The sequence below is a fragment of the Onychostoma macrolepis genome, chromosome 13, assembly GCF_012432095.1.
Source record: "Onychostoma macrolepis isolate SWU-2019 chromosome 13, ASM1243209v1, whole genome shotgun sequence".
Taxonomy (NCBI): domain Eukaryota; kingdom Metazoa; phylum Chordata; class Actinopteri; order Cypriniformes; family Cyprinidae; genus Onychostoma; species Onychostoma macrolepis.
In genome coordinates, this window is record NC_081167.1 from 27,156,040 (window position 1) to 27,169,841 (window position 13,802).

Consider the following 13,802-nt stretch of genomic DNA (forward strand, 5'->3'; position numbering starts at 1 on the left):
AAAGAAAATACATAAATACATAAATGCATAAATGCATAAATACCTCTATGTAGTACACTTTTTCCTACACCTATGAATCTACTGTCTTTTTTCCTGCATTTTTTATGCAGATTGTGGGAAAATTGTGCAGAATGCTGTAGAATGGATTTAAATGCGGTCAGATGTGTTAAACTGAGAGTACTAAACTCCTATCTGAAATCCTTTAATATTAAGCTAATATAAGAAGATATAGACCTGGCAAACAAGTGGCTAAACAGGCCAGCTTTAAATAAACATTTTAATTTGTCTTTGTTAACTTAAGTTACATTGTGTAATAAAATAATGCATGGAACTAAAAATAACAATATGAAGCATATTGTTATTAAAAGAAACCAAGCAGGCTGCTGCTGTTCTCAATAAGTGGATATGCTTTTCTATATGAACACAGCCACATCTTAAGTTTATTTTCTTTCACAAAATAGAGATATTGCAAGAACATGAACGAAGATGTTCCATTTTCCTCTCTACATGACTGAACACATGATCATTAAGCCAGAAATGAATTTCATAGTCAGAATCTTAGGCATATTATTACAGTGCACATACTGTTCATCTAATAATCAAAAACAAAATTACTCTAAATCTTTTTTGCGTATGTTTATATATTGTTAAAGAAAATAAGTAAATGCATTAGATTTGATGCAATCTACTCATCAGGGTGACTGTCAATGAATAAATCATCTTGTTAACTTTTGAGTTTTTCGTTGTATGGCCTTTGCAAAGAAACAAAATGTAATATACTATACTGTACAATACACAAAGTGTTTTGAACACTGACACAAAAACACAACATTGATTTTAATATCTCAATCTTTTTTATGTCATTAAGTAGGGAGAAACATGGAAAAGACATGAGGACATGACGCAGGCCAGATTCGAACCTGCATACCCTACATCAGCCCCTCTTTCGTGTCATACAGCACACCGCAGTCTGTCTGAATGGCATGAATTCCATCTGTGTTCATTATATCTGCAGTCTACAACTGTCATACTGTAACTGAACAAGACCAGACTGCTGCTAAGCATCATAAACTCATTAGTTAAAAATAAATGACTGAAATTAGAAAGCAGAAAACCTGCCAATGAGCTTTTCATCTACCTACAAATTAATTGTCATTGGCAATATTTGATCTCTGAATAGATTTGTAAAACACCCCACATATAATGCCAAAAAAAAATCATTCAATGTCTATGAGCCCAATTAAAACTGATCCAAAAAGTTGAATATTTTATAAAAGAGCATCAGAATTGATTAAAAGTATATTCAGTTAAAACATTATCATGAAATGACTATAATAATTACTGAAGTCATAATAATCAATAGTTCTGGCTTGTCCAGCAAAAAAAAAAAAAATCTAAATACCCTTAAAACAAGATTTAGAAGCCAAACTGGGTACAATAATAAAGTTTTGTTTTCATAGAAAACAATTTTGAATGTGTTTTTTTTTTTAAATCCAACAAAATCAATATCACTGTTTTTCTCCTCGAGTAAACGGAACATTTGAAAGATAATTAGATTTTCAAGAAAAATACAGAATAAGAAAATTATTTCTCACAGTGAAGTCTGGGTCATCAAAAAATATTTTGACTTATATCTCCCTAATTATTCTTTCACACAACCAGAGATTAAAATATACTAACCCTTTAGAGAGGAAGAGATGCTAATATAATATGACTCAGACCTACATTCAATCATCCAAGGGTGGTTTAAATTGTATGTCCCACAAGCAGTACAATCCAGGATCATCCCAAAAATAGGAGATAGTTCTCACAGGGTAAATCTCACATAACCTGTCGAGAACATTTCTGGGCCATATTTCACTCCAAAATCAAAATTATATTAAAAAGACATAAGCATAAAGAAAAAAAAAGATTATTTATATTGGTATTAGAGTTAAACAAATAAATAAATAAAGACAGAAAGCACAACCTGACCCAAAACTGGTCTGATCTCTTCACTAAGCTCTTGCGACTTACATCTGCTAAAATCTCAGTTGATCCTGATGGACTCCAGCACCAGACTGGAGGGGATCTGGGCTTCTGTACTGCCAACAGCTCTACAAGCTCTCAGCCACATACAACAATCGTATTTGTTCTACAAATAACAGAGAGATCACAGGGACTGAAACAGAGATGGAGAAAGAGAGAGTCTGAGGAGGAAAGAATTTATCACTTCAATTTCCCAGAACGGTACGAGGGGGACGGCGCAGCATCAGTCCACTGTTGTCTCTCGATAATGGGACTGATGTGTTTTACAGAGTTTACACCGCTTTTACAAACCACTGCACTTCTGTGCTCCACAAACACAGAGAGAGAAATGGATAGAGGAAATTTCAGTTAAAAGAAATGAAGGGTCAGACATCAACTTAGGATAAGATAGAAAGTGAAATATGTTGCCTTCGGAGATCTTGTTTTGTTTCCAAACAGCATCGCATTAAGGTTTTGTGGTGAATGCACAAGATCAGTGGAAAAACTACAACCAAGATGGCAGACAGAGCCATTTACTTGCTTCAATACTGAAAAGCATTGTTAACATACAGGGGTTGGACAAAATAATGTGACCACCCATTATTATAGGAGTTAACACAAGGTTTTAGTGCAAAAACAAACGTTGTGATTATATTTTCATTGTCTATATTCTCTAGTTTGTCTTTCAGTGTAGTATAAGTTGTGTTCAGCAGTGGTTAGTACAAGTGCTCGGTGAAATGGGTGACTAGTCAGATTTCAAAAAAGGACAAATCATGGAAGCCTATTAATGAGTATGACTATATGTAAGCTTAAAGAGATAAGTTCACCCAAAAATGTAAATTCTGCCTTCATTTACTCATGTTCAAGTCATTTCAAATCTGTATGAGTTTCTTTCTACTGTGGAATACAGAAAAAAGATATTTAGAAGAATGTTGGTGACCACAGAGCTGACGGTTGCCACTGACTTCCATTGTATGAAAAAAAAAAAAATGCTATGAATGTCGATGTCTACCATCAACTGTTTTCTTCATCAAGTGTGAATTTAGATTTTTGCCCAACCATTTAGTGTTTTAAGAACAACATCAGTCTTATGTCAGTGTAAACAAAGCATGGCAAGAGTTCATCAGCGAAGAAGAAAAGTGGGTGAAAACTGAAAATGAACGATCGGGATCATTGAACACTAAGAGGGATTGTGTTCAAAGCAACAAAGAAATACTGCTGCAAATTGACTGCAAACTTCGATATTCACATTGAAGCGCCTGCTTCCACAAAAACCGACCACAGAGAGCTTCACAAAGCCAACATCCATGAAAGAGCCTCAACTGCTAAAACTTTCATCACAGATGCCAATGCTAAAATGTGAAAAAGATGAAGGTGAAAAAGAGTCATGATCATAAAACCTGGACAGCTGGAGCACCAAGATCAAATTCAACACCTGCCCTGGCCGGACAAATCACCTGACTTTAATATTATCAAGCCACTTTTAGAGCTAAGAATGAGAAACTGATTCTCTCCTGCAAAAGAAACTGGCAGATGTTTTATTGACAGCATTCTACTGGAGACTATTCAAGTTGTAGAAATCTATTCTAAGATGGCTGGAGGCTGTATTGAAGGCAAAAGGTGTTAAAACAACTCCATAAAGAAATACTGTTAATACCAAAGTTGTTCACTTTATTTAAGCAACCTAACCACACTTTGTTTTGATTGTATGTGCAGTGTAAGGGTGATTCTATCTAAAATGCACTTGCTGTCCCACCTCACATCTGGATCCATCATGACCTTTTGACCCCAGAGCTCACAACTCCTCACTCGATAGAATTGCATCATAAAAAACATTAAAAAATAGTAGAGACGTGTCTTGTAAGTCACAGTGCTATCTGAACTTTCATACTGAATTCTGTTTTCCTGTTAGCTTCTGAGAAATGTTTCCCTTCAAAGAACACGATTCTTCTTCTTAACAATTTAATTGAGTCTGATTAATTATATTGGAATCAGAATTTCACACATCATTCTCCAGCTGCTTTTGATTATTGGTTTTAAAAAAGAAGCAGTGGGTTTCCAGGCTTAAACTACAATAATAGAGCAGCATGTAAAAAAATTACTTGAAATAATGGCACAGCGGTCTCAGTGAATGGCTGAAAGCACAGAAAGCAAGTCGAAAATGTGTAAAATGTTTTGATTCAAATCTATATCTGTCCATAAGAAATAAGTACAGATTATTTCACAGATAGAACGAAGCAGAATATATTGCTGTACTCAGGAATACCTAGTTACCTTCGACTTAGTGCTTCAATAAAAACTCTTTTGATTTGATGCTGCTAACCTGTCAAACTTTCCTTGTCATCAATTCAGTAAACACAACTTTCTTCCAGACAGAATGATAAAATAATGTGCTATTTTTTGGATTCTCCATCCAAAAGTAATAAGTACTGATTATTTCAAAGACTCAGAAAACAAATCAGGCAGCATGAACCTTTCAGCGCCTGTGGTTTTCGTATATCAGTCAACTGAGTTTATCCTAGAAAAATTCTATTAAAGGATTTAGGCGTAACAAACACGGCAAAACCTTCTCTTCTCGGAAAGCATTCTCTGTCTCTTGTGAAGGATGTCACTTTCAGGACTGTTCATTCACTTCAGTGTCACATGCGCCAATCACATGCGTCAATCACTGATGGCTTCACTACCGGAAGAAAAAAAGAAGTAACGCAAAAGCGCGGCAGATTAACGAGGCTATCGGAGCTGTGCTGCCGTGACAACAGATGAAAAGTAATTAGTACTCAGCAATGTTAGACACGACAATAACATAATTAAAGCCATTTATCCTGTCTGATTTAATGATGCCTGTCTCAATTAGTGCTGTTAAATAAATCCTAACTGCATGGCAATAAGCCTACTGATATCATTTTTTTTTTTTTTTGTCCGATAGATTTGTGTGTGTGTGTGTTTTGTTTGCCCTTGTTTGCCCTTGCCCAGAAAATGTTGCATGTGGATTTGTCGGTGAGTTTCTCCTTTGTATTTATTTACTAGAGTATATATATATATATATATATATATATATATATATAATATGCGTGCGTGTGTGTGTGTGTGTGTGTGTGTCATAATTTATTCATCCTCACGTCATTCCAAAACAGTATGTTTTTTTTTTAATGTAATACAGAATGTTTTTTCAATTATGTTTTGACTGTTTTTAATTAAAGGGCAGTTTAAAATAACTAAAACTTTCAAGCCAACTGTCTCTAAAAAAATAAATAAAATGAAATGATCTTCCTCTTGACACCAAATATCAAACATGGCTCACCAGTTTAAATATGTTGAATTAAAAAGAGATTTAAGAGAAGGGAATTTTTTCAGTAGTTAGCACCAGTTTCTACATACTTTCATTTGGCTTCAGAAGGCTTACAAATGTCATGTGGACAAATGTTATGGTTTATTTATGGTGTGTTTTTGTCTTTTATGGAGTATTGGAGCCGTGGTCACTGTATGAAAAATCCAGGGAAAAATTCATGCAAAGAAAGGAAAGGCCAACCCATACTTGGAATTTGTGCTCTGCATTTAACCCAACCAAGTGCACACACACAGCAATGAGAAATGAACAAACACACACACCCGGAGCAGTGGGCAGCCAATGCTGCAGCACCCAGGGAGCAGTTGGGGGTTTGGTGACTTGCTCAAGGGTCTCACCTCAGTCATGGTATTGAACGTGGAGAGAGCGTTGGACAGTCACCCCCCACCAACAATCCCTGCCGGACTTGAGACTCGAACTCACGACCTTTGGGTTATAAGTCCGACTCTCTAACTATTAGGCCATGGCTGCCCCTGAATCTGGAATGGAAATGATGACAGAAATGTGACTTTGGGTGGTGTGTCCCTTTAACAGGCAAATGTCCTCTCCCAAGGGGAAATGAGTGTGTATATCACACATTCATCCTCATTACACCTGATGGTGTATTAGCGCCGTGTATTGATGGTAAGGGACGGCAGGTGTGTGTAGCGAGACACAGACTGATCAATATCAGACACATCTCCCCTCAGCCGCTCTCTGCTATGCATACGGCATGCTTTCAAATCTGCTTTGCTATAGAAAAGTCACAGTTGTGCTCTTGCATATGCATATGGAGGAGATCCATGTCGTATAAAGGGCAGTGGGCATTGTTTTTCACCGGATCAGACAGACCCAATGGTTATGCCTAGATAAAAAGCATTATTTTGGAGGGAAAAGAAAGTGATTGAGCAGAGAAAGGAAATGAGATGAGGACATAATTAGACTCAAACCCACATCATCCACATGAGCACCAGAAGTCATATTGATATGATATTGACATGTTCATATTGGACCCTAACTACATACTAAATACTGGAAAGTATACATTTTATAATGCCTCCTACTTTGTAAAAAAGAAAATATGTGAGATGCAGCAATAAAAAAAAATAAGAATTTATTTTTGTGCAAAAATGTATAAACTTTTACTGGTTTGAGCAAATATAAAGAGGCAAATAGGATGCAGTAAGCAAAATGTCTTAATATTTTTGTCCAACTGATCCAATCAATAAAAGTTTTAAGTTGCATAAAATTGACTTTATTTTCAATAAAATATCTATTTACTTCAGATGCAACACTGTGTAATATATTAATTCTTCTTTCTTTACTTGCTTTAACATTTTTATACTTAAATAAGAAGAACAAATCGTCCAATGCTTTAAGACAAAACACAAATATTATATTGATAAAGATATATTGTCTACAAACAAGCCTTAATATCCTACGCACTGTTGCTTCTCAAGTAAATTCATCTTGTTTAAAGCATGATTATATATTTTAACTAGACAAAATACTTGTCAAGAACAAGTTTTTTGCAATGTAAGAATCCTCATATTTCTTCAGGTTCATTCATCTTAATGCTTGTCGAGTGCACTGCATTATGGGATGCAGCATGCTCTGTAGTTTAAAGCACATCCCGTCAAATAGAGTAGGTCATTCCCGTTTTATGTGCATACATTAATCCACATACTATAGACAGTCTATATAATATATACTGCAGAGATAGTAAGAGCAGTATGTTATTTTCATCATCCTCATCTTCCCTTTTTCTCCCTCACACACAAATGGACAGAAGGAAGGAAATATGTGTGAGTGACCAGTGAAGCATTCAGTGTGTGTGTGTGTGTGTGTGTGTGTGTGTGTGTGTGGAGAGCGAATCACCAGAGCAACAAGTATAGAGAGATCGGACATCCGCCGTCTCTATTGCCGTGGGGACCAGGCTTGTGCAATTAAGCCCAGCCAATTACTGCCAGCTAATGGCTCAAAGAGGCTGAGACAGAGATACATTAACACAGCTAACCAACGCTTAACCAATCCTTTATTAGACTCATCCTAACAGGGAGACAATGACCCCTAAAGCACTCGCACATGTTAAGCGGTGCACATTAACCCGCACTGCATTAATTAACATATATCCGGCGCCAGAAATTCACCGCCGTAATCTGAGCTACAAACAAACCATTTGCGTTCAAACCCTCTAGATATGAACAAAGAGAGCCTACGGAGATTACAAAAGCACTTCAGAGAAAACACACTGTAAAATAAACTTACAAAAGTGCCAGTCAGGGAAACTATAATTATCTGAGGGGAGGCAGTTTGAATTAATGGACAAAAACTGTCAACGGATAACGAGGATTCATTTAAATGGGGTTGTTTTTGAGCAGTCTTACCAATAAAACTAAATATGACTGAATCTAGGTACATTACATCACATGAACGCATTAGGCAGTAACGGAAAGACTTACGACTGATTGACATACTCTATTTAGCCAAAATAAGTAGTTAAACATAATAAAATAAACTAATTAAGTTTATTGAGGCAAATAATGCTTTTGATCCAATGAAAACCCAGGATGGATGGATATATAACTTAAATTGTCAAAATTATGTCCTCCATAATAAGACACTTTCAACTGGAATGACCCCACAAGCAGGGTGCCAGTGCCCTTCAAAGGTGCAAAATGCATTAATAATCTTTTCTTTTTTTTTTTTACATGTTTGAACTAATCTGCATTACTGTAAATCGTGTTATATCATGTGAACTCAGACTTTTCATTAATTTGGTATGAATAATCTGATCATTTGCTTATAAAGCCATCCATCCATTCCCAATAAAAAACGAAAAAGCAATCAAATGAGATGAAGTACATGACATTCCATTTATAAAGTATTTAATTCACTGGATTATACCCCAAAAAATGATATAAAAAAACATTACCGCATGGTTATTTAGTATATAACATTATCTTTTCAATGAAATTTCAGTATGAATAACCATATAGTGATATATATATGTGATATAAATCTGAGATTTATGGCTGACGTTCAGAGAAGGAATAACGATTTTCCTTAACATCACCCCTGTCACATATCTTGTCGAATCCGTCTAGTGTCAATGCAGTCGTGAGCAGCGCTCGATACACACTGTGTGTTCATACAGCAGAAGTCAGAGCATGACTGGCGTGAGGGAGAACGATTTACTGTAGCGTCTTTAACAGGTCGAATCAACTTCAATACAAAATCAGGATTACGATACAAAAATCAATCTACCGGATGCCACCTGTTCTGTGTGTGTGTGTGTGTGTGTGTGCGTGTGTGTTTGACCCACATGGGGAAAATCTAATCCTGGACATCCATGGCATAACGATAGCAGAAAAAATAATCTCTCCAGCCCTCAACCAACTACAGACAAAATATCACAAGAACATCCTTGTCTGACTAAATGCAGATTATTATCCACTTCAAATATGAAGCTAAATAAAAAGCAACTCTAAAACTCTCCAATCTGTGTTTGAGTACAGTAGACAAGTACCTGCTCATACACACACACATAGTGATATATACTCTATGTATATGTTTTATACATCATATTTTTGGGGTATAATCCAGTGAATTAATGAAATTTGATTGATTGATTGATTGATTGAAAGGATGGATGGCTTAATTGTGTGTGTGTGTGTGTGTGTGTGTGTGTGTTTGTGCGTTTTTGTGAAAAGTCAGGACATAGATTTGTATAATGACAAAGGTATGACATGGGTATTACAAGGTGAAGGTGACTTTTCAGGACATTGACCCATGTCCCCACTTTTCAAAACTCTTATAAATCATAGAGTGAGGTTTTTTTGGGGAAAGTTGAAATGCACAGTCTCCTGTAAGGGGTAGGTTTAGGTGTAGGGTTGGTGTAGGGCAATAGCATATACAGTAAGTACAGTATAAAAACCATTACGCCTACGGGATGGCCCCACTTTTCACAAAAACAAACGTGTGTGTGTGTGTGTGTGTGTGTGTGTTAATGATATGTATAATGATATGTATAAATACTAATTATTATAAACGAAAGTTTTTGTTTTGTATTGAGGTCGAGAATTATGTGGAAATATGCTAAATTATCATGAAAATAATGTCAAAATGACATGAGCCACAGTGAATGTCAGTTTCTATCAATGGGAAACTATGATCCTATAAGGTACTATAATCAAATATCAGCGAGACGAATTTAGTTTTACTATGAGTGGTTTCACTCTTCCTTTTGTCTATTCCCACATGCTGGGATATATTAATTTAAATCAATCCAGACAAAACCGTCACTATTCTGAGCGAGTCTGTATAGTTCATCTTATTCACAATATGATGCTTCGTGCACTGCTGCAGTTTATATTCGCATAACACCTTCCCCTCCTGAATATAAATTTTTAGGTAGCAAGAAAATAAATTCCTTGTCAAAAACAGAATGACATCTTATTCACCAATGTGAAAGGGGCTTCAAACTGTATGTAGACCCTCTCCTAATTTCCACCGCTCCTTTACTTTGTCGCTCCTAAAGCATTCAAACTGACAGGTCATCATATGCCACTGGAGTGGGATTCAGCTCAGAGGAAAAAATGAAAACGTTAAAAGAAGGGGAAAAAAATGTTTGAAAGAGAAAAATGTTTCACCAAGTTGGCTCTTTTCTCTGAATAATGACAATCTCCCTCTCTCTCTTCCCGATCTTCTACAGCTTTTTCAATCTCAGCCATACAATTATCCAATTAAAGCTTCATTTGAGCGTTAGTGTGATGGGATTGAGTTACATCAGTTGTTTCCTCCTGAACGATCTGTACAGATGGTGCCTGTATGTCTATATGAATGATGCAATACATAAACATAATTAAACACAAAACACTGACGTATTAACAAAAGTACAGTATGCGTATTTGTTTTGATCTTTTCCAGGCTGTTTTCTGATATACATGCATAGAGTTAAAATCCCAAAGGTTTTTAAAATTTAATCAGTGATAAAGGTCGTTAAATTGCCTTGGATTTAAATGAATATAGCATAAGATACAATTTTTATACTAGTGAACCAAGTGCAAACAGACTCCTTTTGAGTCTCCTCGGAATTCTATTAAAGCAACAAGCCAGTTGAAACTGAGGCTTGCAGTGATTTTACCACAGTTGAGGTGAGGCGAAATATTAATTAATCATAACATGGAATCACAAACTAGTACTTGCACTATACAGAATGCACACTTTGCAAAGTTTGCAAACTTTTGTATATACGGAATAATGATGGCCTACTACATTTGCTAAAATGTGATGTGTACAACAGTGGAAAGTGCATGGAATACTGTATCCCATGCTAGATTTGATCTTCAATTTCCAGTGTGATGAACAAACTGAAAGAAATATCAGCGAGTTTGTACATCTCATTAAATAATACGGTATATCTTGAGACATTTTTATATAAAGCTCGTTTAATAATGCAAAAACCTTCAAAATGACAGCTAGGCATCAATTTTTGTTTCACCGAAAAATTCTGATTCAACAGACAATCATCTGAATCTGAAACATGAAATATTAAGTCAAAAAGGAGAAATCTAACAAGAATATAAAGAACATATTTTACACATATTATTCCTTTGTTGACTTAACATTTCTTAATAAATATTTAAATACGAAAGAATATAAATGTATGGATGTTAAATTAATGTTGTTACAAATAGATAACGAAATACACTACCACTCACAATTTGAGATTTTTTTTTTAAATGTTTTGAAAGTCTCTTATGCTCACTAAAGTAAAAACTGTAATATTAGCTGTAAAATGTCATTTATTCCTGTGATGCAAAGCTGAATTTTCAGCATCATTACTCCAGTCTTCAGTGCCACACGATCCTTCAGAAGTCATTCTAGTATGCTGATTTAATACAGTTGTGCTGCGTAATATTTTTTGTGAAAACCTGGATTTTTTGTTGATGAACAGAAAATTCAAAAGAACGGCATTTATTTGAAAATGTCTTACCTGCCACTTTTGATCAATTTAATGTGTCCGTATTGAATAAAAGTATTAATTTCTTACTGACCCCAAACTTTTGAATGGTAGTGTATAAGAGGAAAACCAGATAGAATATAGAGTAGAAAAACAGATGATCAGCCATGATGGTTTAGATATAACATCATACACTAAACACCATAGTGGACAAAGGGTTAAAGCAGGTCTTTCTCTCTGATCTGAGCTCTGACCTTCACACAAGCGGACGCTGACCAGCTAGGTTTGGAGTTACACATCACGATCGACCCGTAATTTAAAACAGCGCATCGAATCCTACGCACAGACGCAGTCTCCTTCACGCTACCCTCTAAAGAGACCAACTTCTCAAACTTCAGCGCAGCGTCCGACGCGTTTCTTCGGCTCTCTCCAATTTCATCTCACCCCCTTCCTGCTTGTCAGTTCAGAGGGAAGAAAATGAAAATCAACAGAAAAACAAATCAGTGTTTTGTTCTTTCGGCGACGAGCTACGTGTTCGCGAGTCGCGCGCTCCTGCCACGCGGAAAACAAATTCCAATTTGCAGCAGTGTGTTGTTTCTCCACAGGGCAGGACACCGATGGGGCGCCGCAGAAAGCGCGCGTGTGTGTATTTGTGCGAGAGGTACAGACTTCTGATATTGTCACTCCAGACTCACTCATCTCTATTGACTATTTCACAGCTGCCTTTCTAGTGGAGAGAGCAGAAAGAGGAGAATCAGCAGCCTTTCAAACTCATCACCAGAGAGAGGACGAGAATCGAGGGAAATAAAGACACACAGAGAGGGGGGAACTTTTGGGCTACTTTTAGATTTTCTCGGCGAGCTTTGAACTCGTTTCTCGAGCATGAATACTTAATGCTGCTAATTTGAACACGAACAAACATGTTTTTTACATGACTAATTCATAAAGGGTTTCACTGGGTATTGTAGTTGCATTTTTTGTTGTTCTAGCAAAGATTTCTCTTTCATTTGCCAGTCACACGCATATTTTTTGCTTTTGCTGTGAATTTGATTCATTATGGATTACACAAACAATTTATTCTGACGATGACGAAAATATTAGTTAACAAGGATAAAGCTTGCATAGGCCTTCAGTGTGAAATATCATCTACTGATGATACTGATCCCCTATGAAACCTCCTGACAGCATGTGAAAAAGCATATACAGTATAAGAGAGACTGGGGCTAGTTGTCACAAGGGAAAGTTGACAAAGATTTACTACTACTACTCAGAAAGTTTTTTTTTTTTTTTTTCTTGAAAGACATTCTTATATTTATTAAGCAAGAATGCATTAGGCTGCATTAGAGACATTTATAATGTTGAATAAATAAATGTTGATCTTTTTCATTCAGGAATCCTGAAAAAAAAAAAAAACTATCGCGGTTTCCACATGTTTCCTGAGCAGCAAATCAGCATATTAGAATGATTTCTGAAGGATCATGTGACACTGAAGACTGGAGTAATTCAGCTTTGCATCACAGGAATAAATTACATTTCAAAATATATCAAAAGTGAAAACATCTATTTTAAATTGTAATAATATTTTACACTATTACTGTTTTTACTGTATTTTTGACCAAATAAATGCAGCCTCTGTGAGCAAAATAGACTTCTTTCAAAAACATTTCAAAAGTCTTACAAACTAGTTTATATAATATTGAATAAAGCTGTAAAATAGATAATACATTTTAAATACTGTTTTTTAAAAGTTCAAATTCTGACAACTTATCCCCGTTGTCAGAGTATATTGACTTATATACAATAAATTAACCCTGACAAATATTTACTGGAACAAAGCATATAGTCTAATCTACCCTTTATGACTTTTATTTTAAATAGCCCTATTTCTATCAGTCCCATTTATATTCTTTGCACCTTTTCTAATTCAAATTCCATTATTGCACTTTTTTAATTCAAAGTGAAAATGATAGCAAGAAGAGGAGGGAATGAGATCTGGACAGGTTGTGAACTCACATCACCCCATATGTGCACCACAGCTCAGTGTGTGCTAACCAATAGGCCACAGCTCTGATAAATCTATTCTAACAATGAAAAATCCCACATCCTGTCAGTCTGATGATTTCTTGGAGGAATTTCAGTTCGGGACAGCACAGTGATAGTGATGTCTGCCTTCACAGAGACCTGAGACACAAACCAGTGCAGAGACCAACATGATCAAAGACACATGTGACTGTTCCTGTGTTATTCAGCGCTGAACGTCTCCACAGCGCTGACAGACAGTGAACGAGAGAATGCACAAGAGAAAGAACGCAAGATTAAAAGAGGGAAAAGTGAAGATGTAATCAAAGAAAGGTGAATTAAACCTGACAGGTCAACACATATCCAGGGGAAAAGGAATATTTGAAGAGAAAAATAATAAAAAGAAGTTAAGGAGAAAAGACTCCTACAGTTACTGTAAAGCTAACAGCAGCAAGAAATTCCATATGCAATTCATTTTTTTCTTGT

The 13,802-nt window shown here is 35.9% G+C and overlaps 1 protein-coding gene across 8 annotated transcripts in view; it reads right to left on the minus strand.

The window, feature by feature from the left end:
- LOC131551817 (MAM domain-containing glycosylphosphatidylinositol anchor protein 1) overlaps positions 1 to 13,802 on the minus strand; it is a 225,058-nt gene that overhangs the window by 83,816 nt on the left and 127,440 nt on the right. The window lies entirely within an intron of this gene.